The sequence below is a fragment of the Lactuca sativa genome, chromosome 3, assembly GCF_002870075.4.
Source record: "Lactuca sativa cultivar Salinas chromosome 3, Lsat_Salinas_v11, whole genome shotgun sequence".
Taxonomy (NCBI): domain Eukaryota; kingdom Viridiplantae; phylum Streptophyta; class Magnoliopsida; order Asterales; family Asteraceae; genus Lactuca; species Lactuca sativa.
The window spans coordinates 201,424,057-201,437,098 of NC_056625.2; positions in this window are offsets into that span (position 1 = coordinate 201,424,057).

Below are 13,042 nucleotides of genomic sequence, written 5' to 3' on the forward strand. Positions count from 1 at the left end.
TAACATATCATACAGACATAACTCATAACCAAACGCATACCATACCAAGATAAATTATCACAAAGACAATTATCTTCTAAGTACTCCTCATTGGTGGGCCGGCATTGTGGCCTTAGACCCACCCCTACTGGAAGGTAACTCACCTCGTACAAGTAGCTGCTGATAATTAGTGCGGGAAACCTTCGTCCGCTGCTGCTTCGGAAATCCTCCGGCTACAAACCCCACAAACACTCATGTAACACCCCGAGATTCAGGTATATTCCTTTCATCCTTGTTCTTTATTGTTTGGGGCATGTTTAGTCCTTGAGTGGAGGGTTTGTAGTATGTGAGTATGCTGGGCGTACCAGAGGGGTACGCTGCGCGTACTCACACGCTTAATTTGGACGCGGAGTCGCCAAGGTACGCTGGGCGTACCCGGCCCAGGTGCAAAAACCCTAATCCTCCTTGTGCGCTATTTAAAGGGTGTTATCGCTCATTCCTTAGCCTCCATATCAGTGAGTGAATCCCTAAAAGAGATCCCCATCGTTCTTAGTGTGTGAGAGTGTTGAATTGAGCTTGTTGGTGCTTTAGTGGCTTAGTGAAGAAGAAGGAAGGGAGTTCTTGGAGGCTAAAGCTTGAGGTGCCATTTTGGATCTGAGATCTGCAGAGGAAAGGGCTACACTTGAAGGTATAAAGTTCAAAACCTTCCTCTTCTTTTGGTTGTTGTATGTGTCCTTTTTAGGGCTAAAAACCCCAAAGGTGGAAACTTTATGAGTGTAAAGTGCTCCATGGTCCGAGATCTGTCCCTTTTCAGTGTTACTAGTGATTTAGAGCCATAAAGTTCCCATCTTGGATGTTACTTTGGAGTCATGCATGTTTTTTAAGCATTCTAGATTTGAAGGATGGATCATTTTGGGAGATAGTGACTTGTTTAGCCATGCAAAGGCTTAAAGTCATCAACTTTATGGATTAAGGGGCTTAGATGGGGTCAGATCTAAAATATGGACGTAGGTCTTAACTGTTTAAGACCTCAAGAGCAAAAGGGCTGAAGCAGGGGAGTACGTAGGGCGTAATCCCTAGTACGCGCCGCGTACTGGGTGGCGTTCCCCATTTCTGAGATGCAGCCGGGTACGCTCAGCATACACATCTGGTACGCGCAGCGTAACCCGAGAAGTTGACTTTTAGGGTATGGTCTATTGTGGGGCCTTTTGAGTTATGAGAGGGGAAAATGGTCTTTTACCCTTCTGAGAGTGTCATAAGAGGACATAGTCTAGCCTTTGAGAATTTTATTAAGGGTATTTATTTCATATGATTAGGCGAAGGCTAGGCCAGCGTTTACCGAGTCAGAGATTTACCGAGATACCCGAGGTGAGTCTTCTCACTATACTTTACCTAGAGTGGTAACAGAGTTATGTGACAGAGTTATTGTATGTGATGTGTGGCACCGCATTATTTCTATGTGATTTATGCTATGTATATATCAGAGATAGGACCAGAAGGTCCACAGAGCTAGGACCAGAGGGTCCGCAGAGTTAGGGCCCAAGGGCCCATAGAGTTATAGCCTCTAGTGGCTAATATGTGCTATATGTGGTGTTTTTCTTATTATGTGCCAGTATATTTGTATGCTATTTATATGTTGAGATTTATTGTGATATGTGATATGCATGATTCAGAGTTAGGACCCTTGGGTCCATAGAGTTAGGGCCAGAGGGCCCACAGAGAGCTGGGACTGGAGGGTCCCACTAAGATACACTGACCGGAGGGTCAACAGAGTTATATCCTCGAGTGGCTAATATGTGTTAGAGTGGTATTTTGGGGAACTCACTAAGCTTCGTGCTTACAGTGTTATGTGTTATGTGTTTCAGGTTATCACAGTATCACGGGATGGCACCGGCTCGATTGTACACACCAGAGGGAGCGTTTATTTTGAGGATCCTGGTTTACTATTTGATTGGACAAAAGAGTCATGTATTGTAAATGAAACAAAATGGAGATTTTTGTGAAAAGTGTTAAAGAGATAAACGATTTTAAATGAAAAATTTGTTTTGAAAATTTCGATGTTACAAGTTGGTATCAGAGCCTTGGTTTGAGGTATTCGGATGCGCCTTCGAGTAAATCTGGACTCAAACTGAGGAAGTAAGAAAAGTTTTTAGAGAAATAATTTTCTAAAGCGAATAAGAGTTCAAAGAGAAAGCAAGAAAGAGCAGTGTGTACAATCAGCCAGAGCCCGAACGGTGATTTCCCAAAATACCCTTACTTTTGTGTTATGAGATATTTATGATGCACTTTATGAGATATTATTGCATGCTAGAGACAGGCTAGGTATTCCATATCTTAGGACTCGAGTGGCCTGATTTGTGATGCCTTAGCCTAGGATTTGCTGTTATATGTGATGTGCTTTTGAGTATGTGATGAGTGAGAATATTTAGTTGGAATCCTTTTAGGGGATTTGAGTAGAGGAGTAATCTAAGGGAGATGCCTAGATGAGTACCGTGGTGCTTATCGAAAGAATAGTCCGAACCCGCGAGGGGTAGAGTTGCAGAGTTCAGTGGTACTTTCGAGGATGAGCAGAGCAAGCGGAGTTATCACCCAGAGTGAGTCATATATATTCTTCGATGCTCGAATGCTGCTTGCTTCGTGATTTGTGGAACTATCGATGATGGGAGTCAGCTACCAAGCGAATATGACGATATTCAGGAGGTAGATGGTTGGCATCATTAGGCGCTCTTCAGCAGCTGATGCAAGAGAAGTGTGGGAATCTAGGAAGAGCCTAGGGAGTAACCTTAGCCAGACGAGAGCGTTGGCAGAGTAGAGAATTTCACTGGGGAGCGAGCGCGCGACAGAATTAGTGAACTAGAAGGTCGAGCAGCTACTTAGGAGCTCCAGGATAGTCCGTGTGGAAAGTATGGGTAGATGTGGCAGGTAGTATGGGTCCGTACTACTGAAAGCAGAGGACCCATACTTGATACAGGGAGTATTCTGGAGGTTCTAATGAGCGGATTGAGGAGAGATGTTATGGTTCGAGTACCATACATCGAAGCAGATTGAGGAGTGATGTTATGGTTCGAGTACCATACATCGGAGCAGATTGAGGAGTGATGTTATGGTTCGAGTACCATACATCGGAGCAGATTGAGGAGTGATGTTATGGTTCGAGTACCATACATCGGAGCGGATTGAAGAGCGATGTTATGGTTCGAGTACCATACATCGGAATAGATGGAGGAGTGAAGTTGTGGTTCGGGTACCATACACCGGAGCATATTGAGAAGAGATGTCATGGGATGAGTACCATAGTTCGTAGTGAATGATACTTGTGGTTCTCTGGTTATCCGGTCACGATTGATGAGGTAGAGATTGGACGTTATGGGTTTTAGGCTTGTAGGCCATGATTGAGTTCGAAGAGGCGTCCCTTGAGAGGGAGGTCGAGATCCTTTCAGAGAATTTTGGTAAGGAGTCAGAGGGAGGGGAGAATTTCGGTCTGAGTTGAGCAATCAATCGATAGAGGAGATGTCACCTTCTATGACCTGGGTGGTGCAATTTATGTTCATGTGCGGAACATGAGAGGTATGATGTTTATGTTATGGGTTTGGGGGTAAACCCTGCAGGTTGTCATTGACGATGGTTGTCCATCAAAGTATCAGGTAGCATGTGTGCCACTAGACAGTGATTTACCATGAGCAGACAGTCCGTTGGGACTGAGATAGTCGAGGACCACGTTGCACCTATTTGAGTATAGTAGGGCGTATTGTAGAGGTATCAGTGGGGAGTCCAGTCGAGTTAATCAGTGCAGTGGTTTTTCTATCTATGTTGGGTATTGAAGATAGGAGTGGGTCCTTGTTCTTGGGATGATCCATGTGTTGGAACTTCGGTTGATGAGTCGAGGTGGGGGAGTACGATGATTTCGTGGTCCAGTCTATGAGTCAGTGATGTTATTGGACAGTTGAGTTGTTTGGAATTGGATTGGTACGAGACTTGGAACGACTAGAGGCAGTCGTGATGAGAAGTTCTTGAGGAATTCGTCTGAGGTTCAGAGTTATGAGATCGATTGATTTCCTTAAAGGGGATTATCGGGCGTTGTGTAGCACTTTCCAGGGGCAGGTGCATTATTGCTGGTGAAAATAGTTTGTGAGGTTGTTGATGTGTCAGATAGTGATGGTTCGAACCCTAAGTGGGGGAGAACCAGGTGGTTTATTGAGAGAACTAGAGATTTGTGCAAGAGTGGTTAGGGGTTGGATATAGAAACCTGCGGCTTGAATTCATGAGATCAGGGTCATTGGTGATCAAAGAAAGGTGCAGGGTGAGATAATGCATGTGGTATATGTCTGAGAGAAGAATGGGTGTTTCCACGGCGGGTGGTCAATCATCAGGAATCTGGTGGTGGTCAGAGTCGTTTCAAGTGGAAGACTCGTAATGATGGTATGGGCAGTTGAGAACTTCTGGGTTGAAATATGGGTAGAAGATTGTCAAGTAGCCAACTCCCGGGCTGGGATGTGTATTTTCGCTTGGATTTTGAGCAGTAGTGGAAAGGGTTTCGGAGGGTCATCAATGTGTTCTGAAGAGTTAGCGCCTTCCTTGTATTCCAATTGAGTGTTTGGATGCACTGAAGTTGCACATTGAGTGAAAGAGGAAATGTAGTGTTGTATGTGTATGGTGCTGGGAGTAAGGGAATCAGTGGTAGAGGCAGGACATTGTGATGCTCTGTTAGGGTGTTCCGTGGTTTCCGCGTATAGCGTCCCGATTTCGGAGTTATTTAGAGTCTTGGGTTTAAGATAACTAGTGATGTATCATGTATCGATGATTCCCGTGGGAGCCTTCGTATATTGTCATCAAGAGGGATTATTTAAGGAAGTGGATCTCCGCAGAGGTAGGTTCTGTGTTATGGCGGTTGCTGCCAGAGTCTGTAATGCATATCGGGGCAAGTGTGTGTAACTATCTATGATAGTCTTCGGTGCATGGGATGGTGAGCATGGTGTGGCGAATGAGAGTATAGGGTGATGCTACGGGGAGCCGTAGTATTCGCCAGTCAGAGGGTGTTGTGATGCTACGGGGAGCCGTAATACTCACAAGTAAGAGAGAGAGAGAGAGAGAGAGAGAGAGAGAGTCGTGATGCTACGGGGAGCCTTAGTATTCACAGTCAGAGGGTGTTGTGATGCTACGGGGAGCCGTAGTACTCACAAGTCAGAGGGAGGGAGTCGTGGTACTACGGGGAGCCATAGTACTCACTAGTTAGTTAGCGTTGTGATACTACAGGGAGCCGTAGTACTCACTAGTCAGAGGCTGTCGTAATGATGCGGGAGAATAGGCGCAGCAGACGCCAGAGGTTAGAGCTGAGTCGATCTTCGATTGGATTGTATGTTTATGAGGAAAAGGGAATCTCGTGACTTGCGTGTCACTGGGCCGTGATAGTGGTCATGGGGAGGAAGTTAGTGAGATATTTTGGATCATGTTATGTGTGACCATTGGGGGTTCAGCTGTGGGGCCAAAAGCTGACCTGGTGCTCGGTATCAAAGATGAATATGAGTAATGAGCTAGAGTTTACCATGGTGATGTTTGTGGACACTTCAGAGCGAGCGAACGATTCAGACGCTCGAGGGTATGTTTCGGGCATGTGTATTAGATTTCGGGGGGAAATTGTGGCCCGTATTTGCCCTTGGCAGAGTTTCCTACGACAACGGCCATCATTAGTGCATAAGTATGCCACTCTTTGAGCTGTTGTAGGGAAGAGGGTATCGGACCCCATTTGATGGGGAGAGGTAGAGCAACGTGTGATGGGAAGTACATAGATCGTGCTTCAGACGTCAGAGCATATACAACAGGTCAGGCAGAGGTTGTTGACCGCTCAGAGTCACTAGGAGAGTTATGCGGACAGGCACCGGTCCGAGCTCGAATTTCAAGTCGATGATTTGGTGCTCATGAAGGTATCTCTTTGAAAAGGAGTGATCCGATTCACGAAGAAGGGCAAGCTAGGACCCCGGTTTATTGGACCGTTTAGAGTGATCGCAAGGGTGGGCAGGGTAGCGTATCGCTTGGAGCTACCTGCAGAGTTGGGTCAGATTCATGACACCTTTCACGTGTCACAGTTGCGGAAGTGTATAGCCGATGAGTCGGTAGTGGTGCCATTGGGGGATATTTAGGTGGATGCGAGCCTGAATTATGCTGAGAGACCGGTGGCGATCAGAGATCGGAAGATCAGGGTTTTGAGGAACAAGGAGGTACCTTTGGTTTTGGTTCAGTGGCAACATCGAAAGGGGTCTGAGATGACTTGTGAGTCAGAGTCGGAGATGCGAGGGCAGCATCCAGAGTTGTTCGAGGAATGAGACTTCGGGGGCGAAGTCTAGTTCTAGTGGGGGATAATTGTAACACCCCGAGATTCAGGTATATTCCTTTCATCCTTGTTCTTTATTGTTTGGGGCATGTTTAGTCCTTGAGTGGAGGGTTTGTAGCATGTGAGTACGCTGGGCGTACCAGAGGGGTACGCTGCGCGTACTAACACGCTTAATTTGGACGCAGAGTCGCCAAGGTACGCTGGGCGTACCTAGAGTTACGCCTGGCGTACCCGACCCAGGTGCAAAAACCCTAATCCTCCTTGTGCGCTATTTAAAGGGTGTTATGGTTCATTCCTTAGCCTCCATATCAGTGAGTGAAACCCTAAAAGAGAGCCCCATCGTTCTTAGTGTGTGAGAGTGTTGAATTGAGCTTGTTGGTGCTTTAGTGGCTTAGTGAAGAAGAAGGAAGGGAGTTCTTGGAGACTAAAGCTTGAGGTGCCATTTTGGATCTGAGATCTGCAGAGGAAAGGGTTACACTTGGAGGTATAAAGTTCAAAACTTTCCTCTTCTTTTGGTTGTTGTTGTATGTGTCCTTTTTAGGGCTAAAAACCCCAAAGGTGGAAACTTTATGAGTGTAAAGTGCTCCATGGTCCGAGATCTGCCCCTTTTCAGTGTTACTAGTGATTTAGAGCCATAAAGTTCCCATCTTGGATGTTACTTTGGAGTCATGCATGTGTTTTAAGCCTTCTAGAGTTGAAGGATGGATCATTTTGGGAGATAGCGACTTGTTTAGCCATGCAAAGGCTTAAAGTCATCAACTTTATGGATTAAGGGGCTTAGATGGGGTCAGATCTAAAATATGGACGTAGGTCTTAACTGTTTAAGACCTCAAGAGCAAAAGGGCTGAAGCAGGGGAGTACGTAGGGCGTAATCCCTAGTACGCGCCGCGTACTGGGTGGCGTTCCCCATTTCTAAGATGCAGCCGGGTACGCTCAGCATACACATCTGGTACGCGCAGCGTAACCCGAGAAGTTGACTTTTAGGGTATGGTCTATTGTGGGGCCTTTTGAGTTATGAGAGGGGAAAATGGTCTTTTACCCTTCTGAGAGTGTCATAAGAGGACATAGTCTAGCCTTTGAGAATTTTATTAAGGGTATTTATTTCATATGATTAGGCGAAGGCTAGGCCAGCGTTTACCGAGTCAGAGATTTACCGAGATACCCGAGGTGAGTCTTCTCACTATACTTTACCTAGAGTGGTAACAGAGTTATGTGACAGAGTTATTGTATGTGATGTGTGGCACCGCATTATTTCTATGTGATTTATGCTGTGTATATATCAGAGATAGGACCAGAAGGTCCACAGAGCTAGGACCAGAGGGTCCGCAGAGTTAGGGCCCAAGGGCCCATTGAGTTATAGCCTCGAGTGGCTAATATGTGCTATATGTGGTGTTTTTCTTATTATGTGCCAGTATATTTGTATGCTATTTATATGTTGAGATTTATTGTGATATGTGATATGCATGATTCAGAGTTAGGACCCTTGGGTCCATAGAGTTAGGGCCAGAGGGCCCACAGAGAGCTGGGACTGGAGGGTCCCACTAAGATACACTGACCGGAGGGTCAACAGAGTTATATCCTCGAGTGGCTAATATGTGTTAGAGTGGTATTTTGGGGAACTCACTAAGCTTCGTGCTTATAGTGTTATGTGTTATGTGTTTCAGGTTATCACAGTATCACGGGACGGCACCGGCTCGATTGTACACACCAGAGGGAGCGTTTATTTTGAGGATCGTGGTTTACTATTTTGATTGGACAAAAGAGTCATGTATTGTAAATTAAACAAAATGGAGATTTTTGTGAAAAGTGTTAAAGAGATAAACGATTTTAAATGAAAAATTTGTTTTGAAAATTTCGGTGTTACAACTCAGTTAGAAATGGATCTCTTTACTTAGGGTAAAATGACCATTTTACCCTCAACCAAGTCAAGTCAAAGTCAAATTCAACTTCCAGTTAACCCGACTCGCCGAGTTGGGCCATCAACTCGTCGAGTCCCTCACCCTCTAATCGTCCCCATTCGCGACTCTACTCCTCGAGTTGGGCCGACAACTTGACGAGTTCTTCACCCATTCGAAAGCCACAAGGAAACTCATCCGACTCGCCGAGTTGAAGAACAACTCGCCGAGTCTCACGAACAGATCTCCTACTCACTTCCAAATCCTCACCAGAGCATCCATCTTGAGGATTTGGGTTTCTGGGGCTATCGCTACTCGATAAATTGCTAATTACGCGAGTAGTGACGAAGGGTTGGACCTTCTACACTTAAACCCCTCTTAACTCAGTAACTGTTCATATGACTCGCCGAGTTTGAAGAACAACTCGTCGAGTTCCGGGCAATCTTCAAAGGACTCGCTGAGTTGTTCATCCAACTCGTCGAGTCTAAGACCATCTTTATAGAACTCGCCGAGTTCACTTTGGCACTCGCTGAGTCCATTCAACTCTCCTCCCATACAGACCGAATCTGAGACATGCAATGGTTCCAAACCATAGATCTAAGCTCCTAGGGCATGCTTATCACGTAAAGTTGCAAACTTTACGTGCATGCATGGACCTATGAGCTCCAAAAGGCAATTCCAAGCTCTTTATGAGGTCAAACACTTAACAAGGATCTCAATCACTTCAACCACATAAACTTTATACTTCCAAGATGTCTCTAAGGTCCAGATCTGAAGTCCTTTCAGAACATAGAGCATAAAAACATAGAGTTTGAGGTTTTAGGGCTTAAAACCCACAAATTAGGGACAAAAGGGGACCTAATGAACTAGAGATCAAGGTAGGAACTTTTCTACCTGAATGGAAGCCTTTCACATAGTAGATTTCGGATCTACTTCCCCTCCTTGCACCCTTCAACCTTCTCCTTCTTCTTCTAAGCTCCAAACTTCCTTCACAAAGCCAAAATCACTCACAAGAACAATATGGGGGCTAGGGTTTCGTTGTACAGCTCTTCTGGAAGTGTTAGGGGCAAGGGAGGCCGCGTTAGAGTGTTTAAATAGGGTGCACACTCCTGGATTAGGGTTTTTGTCCGAACAACAGCTTACTCGCTGAGTCCGGGACTCGACTCGGCGAGTCCACAACTTAAACCCCGTGCCCCTTCCCGCTTTTAGTCGGCGAGTCGATCCTTTGACTCGCCGAGTCCAAGGCCAAGATGCAAAATGCACAAGGAATTAAATAAGAGGATATGTACCAAGAATCAGGTGCCACAAATCTCCCCCACTTATTTTAGACTTCGTCCTCGAAGTCTGCTGCTCGTTCCTAAAACAAATCGGGGTAATGCTCCATCATCTCGTCCACTGGCTCCCAAGTCCACTCCGACCCATTTCGGTGCTGCCATTGCATCTTCACGAGTTCCACTTTCTTGTTCCTCAGATTCTTCGACTTCCGATCGAGGATCGCTACAGGCCGCTCGATGTAATTCAGGCTATCATCAACCTGAATGTCCTCCAAAGGTACCATTGCTGAGTCATCCACCAGGCACTTCCGCAGCTGAGAGACGTGGAAAGTGTTGTGGATCTAACTGAGATCGGCTGGCAGATCCAGCCGGTATGCCACCTTGCCCACCCGGGCTACAACCCTGAAGGGTCCAATAAACCTGGGGCCCAACTTGCCCCGCTTCCTAAATCGGATGACGCCCTTCCATGGAGACACCTTCAGGAGAACCATATCCCCGACATTGAATTCTAGGTCTGATCGTCGCTTGTCGGCATAACATTTCTGCCGACCCTAAGCAGTCTAAGGCCTGCTCCGGACCTCCTGAATCTTTTCTGTCGTCTTAAGCACTAATTCGGTGCTCCCCATTACCCTTTGGCCAACCTCGCCCCAGCATATCGGGGTTCTGCACCTCCTCCCATACAACATCTCGAAGGGAGGACGGTCGATACTCGCATGATAGCTATTATTATACGAGAACTCTGCCAACGGGAGGTAGGTATCCCAACTACCTCCGAAATCAAAAACACATGCCCACAACATATCCTCCAGAGTATGGATGGTCCGCTCACTCTGGCCATCCGTCTGCGGGTGAAAAGCGGTGCTAAAATGTAGACGAGTACCCAACTCATCATGAAACTTCTTCCAAAACCTGGAAGTAAACCTCACATCTCTATCTGAAATCACCGAAACTGGCGCTCCGTGTCGCGCCACCACCTCCCTGATATAGATATCGGCCAATTTCTCGGCCGAGATGCTCTATTGAATCGGGATAAAGTGGGCGCTCTTGGTCAATCGATCGACAATGACTCAGATTGAATCCACTCCTCGCGCAGTCCTAGGAAGCTTGGTGATAAAATCCATCGTGATGTCTTCCCATTTCCACAGCGGAATATCCAACGGCTGCATCTTGCCGTGCGGTATCTGATGCTCGGCCTTGACCTTCCTTCAGGTCAAGCACCGCTCCACGTACCATGCCACATCCCGCTTCATGCAGGGCCACCAATAGTCTAGACGAAGATCCCTATACATCTTCGTCGCCCCGGGATGAATGGAGATTCGGGATTTGTGCGCCTCCCCCATCAGGACCTGGCGCACACCTCCATGATAAGGGACCCACACCCTACGGTAAAGAGTCGATAACCCTCGGCTATTATATTCGAAAGAGGAAACCTGCCCCACAATCCGCTCACTCTTCCGATGTTCCTCCTTCATAACCTCCTGCTGAGCCTCCCGGATCCGCTCCAGAAGTGGAGTCATCACTGTCATCCTCAGACATATATCCCTGATCGGAGCTGCCTTGCAGCTAAGCGCATCGGCCACAACATTGGCCTTCCCTGGATGGTAAAGGATCTCACAATCATAATCCTTTACCACATCCAACCACTGACGCTGTCTCATATTCAGATTTGGCTGGTCCATGAGATACCTCAAACTTTTGAGATCTGTGTAAATCATATAACGAACCCCATAGAGGTAATGACGCCAAATCTTGAGGGCAAAAACAGCAACTCCCAACTCCAAATCATGCGTCGGGTAGTTTGCCTCGTGAGGCTTCAGCTGCCTCGACGCATAGGCGATGACATGCCCTCTCTGCATCAATATCGCGCCCAAACCTGCGATGGATGCATCGCAGTACACAACAAAATCCTCCATACCCTCTGGCAGGGCTAAAATTGGTGCCTCGCACAATCTCTGTCTCAATGCCTCGAATGCAGCCTGCTGCTCAGGCCCCCAGCGGTACACCACCGATTTCTTAGTCAGTCGGGTGAGTGGAACTGCTATCTTGGAGAAGTCCTGAATGAATCTCTGATAGTAGCCTACCAAACCTAGAAAGCTCTGATTCTCAGATGGAGACCTCAGAACCTCCCAACTCATCACGACCTCCAATTTGGCCGGATCTACCGAAATCCCGTTCTGGTTGACAAGGTGCCCAAGAAACTGCACCTCGCCCAACCAAAACTCACACTTGGAGAACTTAGCATACAATTTCTCCCTCCTCAAAGTCTCTAGAACCTCCCGCATATGCTCCTCATGCTGCTCTCGCGTCTTGGAGTAAACCAAAATATCGTCGATAAACACTATCATAGAACGGTCTAACATCGGTCTGCATACGCGGTTCATGAGGTCCATGAATGCGGCAGGAGCATTGGTGAGCCCAAACGGCATCACCACGAACTCATAATGGCCATAGCGCGTCCGAAACACGGTCTTCTGCACATCCTCCTCCCTGACCCTCATCTGATGATAACATGAACGCAAATCAATCTTGGAGAACCAAGATGCTCCTTGCAACTGGTCAAAGAGATCATCAATCCTCGGGAGTGGGTAACAGTTCTTCACCGTTACCTTATTCAGCTCCCAATAATCTATACACATCCGATGCGACCCGTCCTTCTTCCTCACAAACAGAATTGGGGCTCCCCAGGGTGAACTACTCGGTCTAATGAAACCCTTGTCTAACAGCTCCTGCAGCTGTGTAGACAACTCCTGCATCTCAGGAGGAGCCAACCGATATGGTGCCTTGGCTATCGGAGCCGTACCAGGGACTAGGTCGATCCTGAATTCCACCTGTCGTTCCGGAGGTATCCCAGGCAACTCCTCGGGGAATACATCCGCAAACTCTCGTACCACAGGTACATCGTCCATCGTCGCCCTACCCGTCTCCCGGGTATCCATAAAATACGCGACATAATCTGCGCAACCCTGGTCCTCACTGTGGCCTCTCGCCCTAAATCACCAGCTCTCCCCTACTTGGGGTCCTGACCCGCACCAACTGCTGAGCGCATTCAATCACTGCCCCATTAGGGCTGAGCCAATCCATACCTATAATCACCTTGTTCCCACGCAACGAAATGGGAACCAAGTCTACCAAGTAGCGCTCCTCAAATAACCTCAGCACACAATCTCGGAAGACCTCAGATGCTCGCACTGATCGGTCGTCCGCAATCTCGACCTCTAGAGGGAAGTACAACATGCCCGATGACTCAAAAAACTTCTTGCTAAGCGCAAGAGAAACAAATGATCGGGTAGCAACCGAATCAACAATACCTGAATTGGGATGCCGTTCACATTGAACGGTCCTAAACAAAGCACATATCAATATCACAAACATCATATACATAAATCAGAGGGAAAAAATCATACCCATCACCACATCGGGTGCAGCGCGTGCCTCCTCGGCTGTTAGCTGAAATGCTCGGCTCCTCACCACTGGAGCCTCTGCCTTGACCTTCCGACCATCTGTAACCCGCGCCGTCGCTGAGACCGGCGCCGCTGCTAACGCTGCTGTTAATCTTGGGCAATTGG